Raw genomic sequence first — 6,708 nt, forward strand, 5'->3', positions numbered from 1 at the left:
TAATGAATAACACACCAATTTTATGTGAACATAATATATATACGAGGAAGAGATAATTAGATAATTTTGTTCCACTGCTTTACATTTTTGTGTAAAGGGTTATAAATTGTGTGGCCATTTATTACAGCCGTGGTTAGTAATGCACTGCCACCAAATATCTTCACAGCCCAAACTTTAGGGTACGTGAACCACATAATTCTCTGAGAGCCATAAAACAGCTGAAATTTACAAAGCAATTATGTGTCTGCGAAGTTTTCGGTTTTCATAGTGGGTAAATAAATATATTTGCCCTGGGTTACCCTTCAGCTTTCCGATTAAATGGCGTTTAAAAAGTGCATTTCCGTCCGCAGCGGACGCAGCGCTGATGTCGGGAGATTGATGATATCATTGCAAAAAGACAACACTTGGGAGGCAGGAGATGATGAAATGATCTGAGTTCACCATCAGAAATCTGCAGGGCTTCCCTTCCCACCCAGGCTGGCTTGGGGTCGGTTCCTGCTGCTCGCTCTTAACTCCTGTGCTCTCATCTGGCAGTTCTTGGAAGGAGGTATTTCTCTCCTAGTGTTGCACCCACTAAGCTTCGGTGCCGCAAACTGGTGAGTCGGTAGCCGGTGACAAACTAACTGCTAAGTCTACATGCCCATTCACACTTGAAAGCATCAAAGTGATTACGCCTTAGTTTGTCCAGCAGTGCTCTAAGCGCTTATCCAGTAGAGGGCCGGGGGTTTGGAGAGTGCACCAGCTAGCAGACGGCCAGGAAAGGGCATTGTAGGGCACACACACAATCACTCACGATGGGCAAATTAGAGATGCCAGCTCACGTGTCAGCATGCGATTAGGCTGAAATAAAAGCACCCGAGGATACCCTCATGACACGGGGAGAGCATGAATACTCCCCAAACACGGAGCAGGGTGACACTTAATACTCCTAGCCCTGGAGTGTGAGGTGATCAGCCAATGAGCCGCTCTGGCACCCTTCTTTAGGTGGAATATCATATGTAAATAATATAAAACTTTAAAAGTTACAAACAGTGGACAGAAATTTTCCATGTCCAAAATGAGGAATTTGTCAATATGGTTTTTGAACATAATTGCTAAAAAGCACCTTGGGGTTTAAATGAACTATCCTGCAGATAGAGTTATTGCTTTCTTTCTCGCTCTGCACTGTAAAGCAGACTATTTTTAGTTAAAGGCTGGAGAAATCGTGATAGCGCTCTGACTCCCATCCGCTAGCTTGCAGAGCACTTGTTTTATTGGGGGGGGTGGCTGACATACTGGTTTGATTAAACATATTTTCTTTAGCAGCTGGAATGTGAGCCGGGGCCTTTCCACGGTCTTGAAAACATGCAAAGCTTTGCTTACATCCAGAGATTTATTTTGTGGTTTCTATTAATTGAGTGTTCAGGGTAACTAAAGGACCTTCATTTCGTTTCACAGCTCGAAGCATGAAGTTAGCTCTTGCAATAGCTGGGAGTTCTGTAAACACACAATTTGTTTGTCTGAAGATTCCAGACCTACTCCTGAGGAACTCTGGACCCATAACTGGCTCATGTGTTGTTTTTTGGTATGTCCTTTTACTCCTAATTATACTTATACTCTTTAACTATAGTGTGAAATAATATTTTTTTAGTCCCTTCCCCTTCATAATGTCATAGTGTGCCTATCAGCATTAAGTTTTGCTCAGAGTCACAGTGGCCGAGAGGTTAAGGCGTTGGACTCGAAATCCGATGGGGTTTCCCCACGCAGGTTCGAATCCTGTCTGTGACGTGGTGCTTTGCTTTCGGTTGGTGCTGTTTCTTTTAGCTCCTGAAACATGCCTGTGATGCTGGCTTTTTTAATAAAAATATAATGTCCTAAGGATGCGATCCCTTTGGGGAAAAAGTCCCAGCAACATCTGATGCTCTACAAATAATCTGAAAACGTGCTGCCAAATCATCTCTGGGCCGCTTGTTTTAGCGATGGCATTGCGATATAAAGAGGCATAAGGAGCCTCACGCATCACATTCCGATTTTAAGAGGCTTCTCATTGAAAAGCACAACCTCAGACTACAAAGCCTCTTCTATTGCTCATGTGCCTGCAACCTCCCACAAATCAACAACCGTAAAAATGGCACCTACTGTGAACCATTTAGCTATTAAAATGTGTGCTTCAAACCAGTCCATACAAATGAGTGGGTGGCCCCTCTCCTACTACAAAATCAAGCAACAAGATTCAAATAAAAATACAGAAGTTTTTATAGGACAGGACCTCCACACTATCTATATTTACCACAAGTAGAGGCTGAACCATGTGTTGTATGTTAGGCTGAGTTATCAGCTGGCCCAGGACACTGGCTCTCGGAGAAGCCTGGAATCCTCCCAGTGGTCCACAAAGTTCACAGTCACTCCGCAGCCCTGCATGCACTTATCGTCTCCAAAAACACGGAAAGATGTGACCGTTGGTAATCTCCAACTGGACAGTTGTGGAGGAATGTGTCTTGGGAGAATGACCTTGGGTTATTCATCTAATGATCTGTGCAGAAGTTCGGGGGATGCGCTCTGACTGTTATCTGTGCATATGCATTAAACACCAGTTCAGAGTATCCGGCCTTCCTGGAGACCTTAGATGGGGTGTTGGAAGGTGCCCCCTCTGGGGACTCCATTGTTTTGTTCAGGGACTTTAATGTTCATGTAGGTAACAAGGGTAACGAGAAACCCGATTGGGAGGAACAGCCTGCCCGATCTGAAACCAAGCAGTGATCTATTTTTGGACTTCTGTGCTAAACCCAGTTTGTCCATAACAAACACTATGTTTGAAAATAAGGGTGTTTATAAGTGCATCTGGCACCAGAACAGCTTTGGTCGCAGTTTAACGATCAATTTTGTAATCTCGTCTTCCAATTTGTGTCCACTTCAGTGACACTCGACTTCTGGACACTCGACTGAAGAGAGGAGCTGAACTGTCAAAGGATCAGCACTTGGTAGTGAGTTGGATTCGGTGGTGGGGTAGGATGCTGAAAAGACCTGGTAGATCCAAAGGCATAGTGAGGGTGTGCTGGGAGCATCTGGCGGAGGCTCGTGTCCGGGCGATCTTCAACTCACACTTCCGGAAGAACTTCTCTTGCATCCTGAGGGAGTCAGGGGACATTGAGCCTGATTGAGCAATAATCTGGCATTGCAGTTCTGAGGCAGCTGTACAGAGCTGTGGCTGTAAGGTTGTTGGTGCCTGTCATGGTGGCAATCCCCAAACCCAGTGGTGGATACCAGCAGTAAAGGGAGATGTCTGACTGAAGAAGGATGCCTTCCAAAAACTCGGTGGTGGTAGGGCTCCAGGGGTGGATGATATTCACCCTGAGTTCCTGAATGCTCTTGAAGTTGATCGGCTGACACACCACTTCAACATTGCGTGGAGGGTAGGGACAGTGTCTTTGAATTAGCAGACTGGGGTGGTGGTCCCAATCTTTAAGATAGGATGTGTGCCAGCTTCAAGGCGATCACACTCCTCAGCCTCCCTGAGAAGGTCTATCCTGGGGTCCTGGAGTGGAGGATCTGCCCATTGGTTGAACCATGGATTCAGGAGGAATAATGCAGATTCCATCCTGGTCATGGCGCCCTAGACCAGTTCATCACCCTCACAAAGATACTGGAGGGTTCATAGGAGTTTGCCCAGCCTGTCTACATGTGTTTTGTGGACTTAGAAAAGGCATATGATCATGTGCCTTGGGGGGTTCTCTGGGGGGGGGGGGGGCTTCTGGAGTATGGGGTATGGTATACATTGTTGCAGGCCATCAGTTCCATTATGAATGGAGTGAAAGATTGGTTTGCATCGCCAACAGTAAGTCAGACTCGTTCCTGGAGGTTGTTAGACTCTACCAAAGTTGCCCTTTGTCACCAATTCTGTTCATGACTTTTTTGGGCAGAATTTCTAGGTATAACCAAGAAGTGAAGGGGGTCCAGTGTGGTGACCGCAGGACCGCATCTTTGCTTTTTGCAGAAGGTCCTGTTGGCATCAACGGGCTGTGACCTACAGCATGCACTGGGGTAGTTTGCAGCTGAGTGTGAAGTACTGTAGCTGAGATGAGGATCACACCTCCAAGTTCTTGACTGGAAAAGGGTAGATTGTCCTTTCCTCATGGGGAATGAGTTACTGCATCAACCAGAGGAGTTCTCAGAGCATCTTGTTCATGAGTGAGGGCAGAAGGGAGTGGGAGATTGACAGGTGGCTTGGTGCAGCACTGGCAGTAATGTGGACACTATTGTTCTGTTATGGTAAATAGAGAGCTCTGTTCTGTATTTCCCATTCTATATTACTCTCTCTAATGATGTTTAATGTATCACAACACATCCATGTAAAGTACGTTGGGACGACACTGTTGTGAAAGGCGCTATATAAAAATAAATTGAATTGAATTGAATTGAGAGCTGAGCCGCAGGGTGAAGCTATGCATTTATTGGTTGATCTTCGTTCCCACCTTCATGTGTGGTCACGAGCTCTGGGTAGTGACCAAAAGAATGAGATCATGGATTCAAGCGACAGAAATGAGTTTCCTTCACAGGGTGTCTGGCCTCCGCTTTAGAGTGAGGAGTTTGGATTTTCGGTAGGAGCTCAAAGTAGAGTCTCTGCTCCTCCACATCGGAAGGAGTCAGTTGAGGTGGTTAATACATCTATGTAGGGTGCCTCCTGACTGGCTCCCTGGGGAGGTGTTTCAGGTATGTTCAACCTGGAGGAGACCTCAGGGCAGACCCAGGATACACTGGAGAGATTATATCTCTTGGCTGGCCTGGGAATGCCTTGGTTTTCCGCTGGAGGAGCTGGAGTAGGTGGCTAGTGAGAGGGAGGTCTGGGCATCCCTGCTTAGACTGCTGAACCCATGACCCAACTCCAGATAAGTCGCACATAATGGATGGATGGATGGATGGATGGATGGATATCTTCATAAATATTGGTGTCATGTTCATATCTCATCTTTATATCTCATGCATTTGTTTCTGTTTTCTTGCTGCTGTTGATGTTTTTAGCAAATTGTATTATTTTAGCTTACGGACATAATACAGTTAAACAGATCTTCATATCTTGACTGAGGCTACAGTGCGTTACTTGACTGAATCTCCTGATTCAATGAACGTCTTTGGACAAATATTTGGACTAAGACAAAAATAGAAAATTGACAGTTACTTTCTGGCAAAAATTAGGAGTTACTGGGAAAAAAGATAACAATCTTTTGTATAATTCTGAGGAAAGTAAAGGTAAATTCAGCAGGTCCTAGACTCCAAGCAACAAAGCTGACCTGTCACATGGTGAGTGTCATGTGCTTAGTCTGCCACCTGAATTCTGGGTGAGCAAAACTGTGGCCTTTTTTCTCAGGTTCTAGTACAGCTGTGCATGGAAATTAAAAGCCACATGCAGCTGGATCCTTGCAGCCCAGGAGCTGTTTATATATGTAAGTCACACCATACCTGGTTTCCAAAGACATGCTATGGGCACATTTCTACAGCATGCAGAAGGGGGTGTGTATGAGTGGTATGAGAGGAATGTGATATTGTAAGCATTAGTGATCATTATGGCCGGCAGTGCTCTGAGGCCTTGTATATTTTAATAGTGTAAATGTAAAATAACAAAGCCTTGTAACTGCCTCTAATATTCAACCATAAATTTCTATTAAGTTTGTTTTATGATGCTGGCGTCCTGTCTAGAGTGCTCCCCTGCCCCGTGTTTCCAGGATAAAAGTTTGGAAGATGGATATATTCATCCTCAAAAGCATAGTGTTTTTATATGTGTACATCATGTCAGTCTTTTCAATTTTAAACTGTATTCAGATAGAACTGCTCAAAAACAGACAGATTTGGGTGTCTCAGTCCCATCAAGCCTCTGCGTGACAGACTGGGTGCACAAAACCGCTAAAAAAGTGACACATATTTTTGAAGACCTTTGTGTGGAGTAGAATCACGAATTCCTGCCTCTGTGGTAACCTCCCTTTGCGTAGGAATATTTGGTATATGTCTCAACATCACACTATGTGAGATAATAAGGTATATTAAAAGACACACGCTATTGTGACATTGTTGCGGCTGGGTGGGCGGTCAGCGTGGTGGGCTGTGCCATTTGCGGAAACCCCCACGTCGGAGGGTCACACATCCGCCCACCTGCTTGTCCCTTACCCTCTGACCCCAGATTAACAGAAGATCACTGGGTCCCTGTTCTGTCACCATTACCCCTGACAAGACCCAACAGGCACCAATATCAATGATCCTTCCCCCAGGACTGGGGAGTCAACCTGGACCCAGTTTAACCCCTCCTAGCTATATTTCAGGGTACAGGGACGTTACTTAAGCATGAGGGCAGCTTGGAAATGCTAATGGGATTGCAATTAAAATATCTCCATGGATCCCTCTTGATTCCTTTGTCCTAGGGCAAATAACACTGCCTTGTTTTATTTACCTTAAATCAGTATGGTTTTCTTAAGTATCCACCATTATGTCGGTGGAGATTATTACTTACAGTAGTGATGGTTTTTAGCTGTAATTGTTAATGGCAACTATATGTTCAGTCATATTCATTGTAAAACACTTTGGTTGGCTGCATGTTGGGACACAGGTCCTTGTGTCTGGTTGTACTGCTGACATGCTGGAGCCCAAGGCAATGTTGCAATGAGACCCATCTCCTCTGCTGCCAGAAGATGTTTTATCCAGTCGCAATGCAGATAACATCTCCCCAGCCTCCATGTTAAA

At 45.0% G+C, this 6,708-nt stretch overlaps 1 non-coding gene across 1 annotated transcript; it reads left to right on the plus strand.

Annotated features, from left to right (window-relative positions):
- The first annotated feature begins 1,685 nt into the window (after window positions 1-1,685).
- On the plus strand, window positions 1,686-1,767 carry trnas-cga (transfer RNA serine (anticodon CGA)). The gene has a single exon. It is a non-coding gene; the product is annotated as a tRNA-Ser (tRNA).
- Window positions 1,768-6,708: the final 4,941 nt, after the last annotated feature.

Source organism: Paramormyrops kingsleyae, chromosome 19 (genome assembly GCF_048594095.1).
Source record: "Paramormyrops kingsleyae isolate MSU_618 chromosome 19, PKINGS_0.4, whole genome shotgun sequence".
Taxonomy (NCBI): Eukaryota; Metazoa; Chordata; class Actinopteri; order Osteoglossiformes; family Mormyridae; genus Paramormyrops; species Paramormyrops kingsleyae.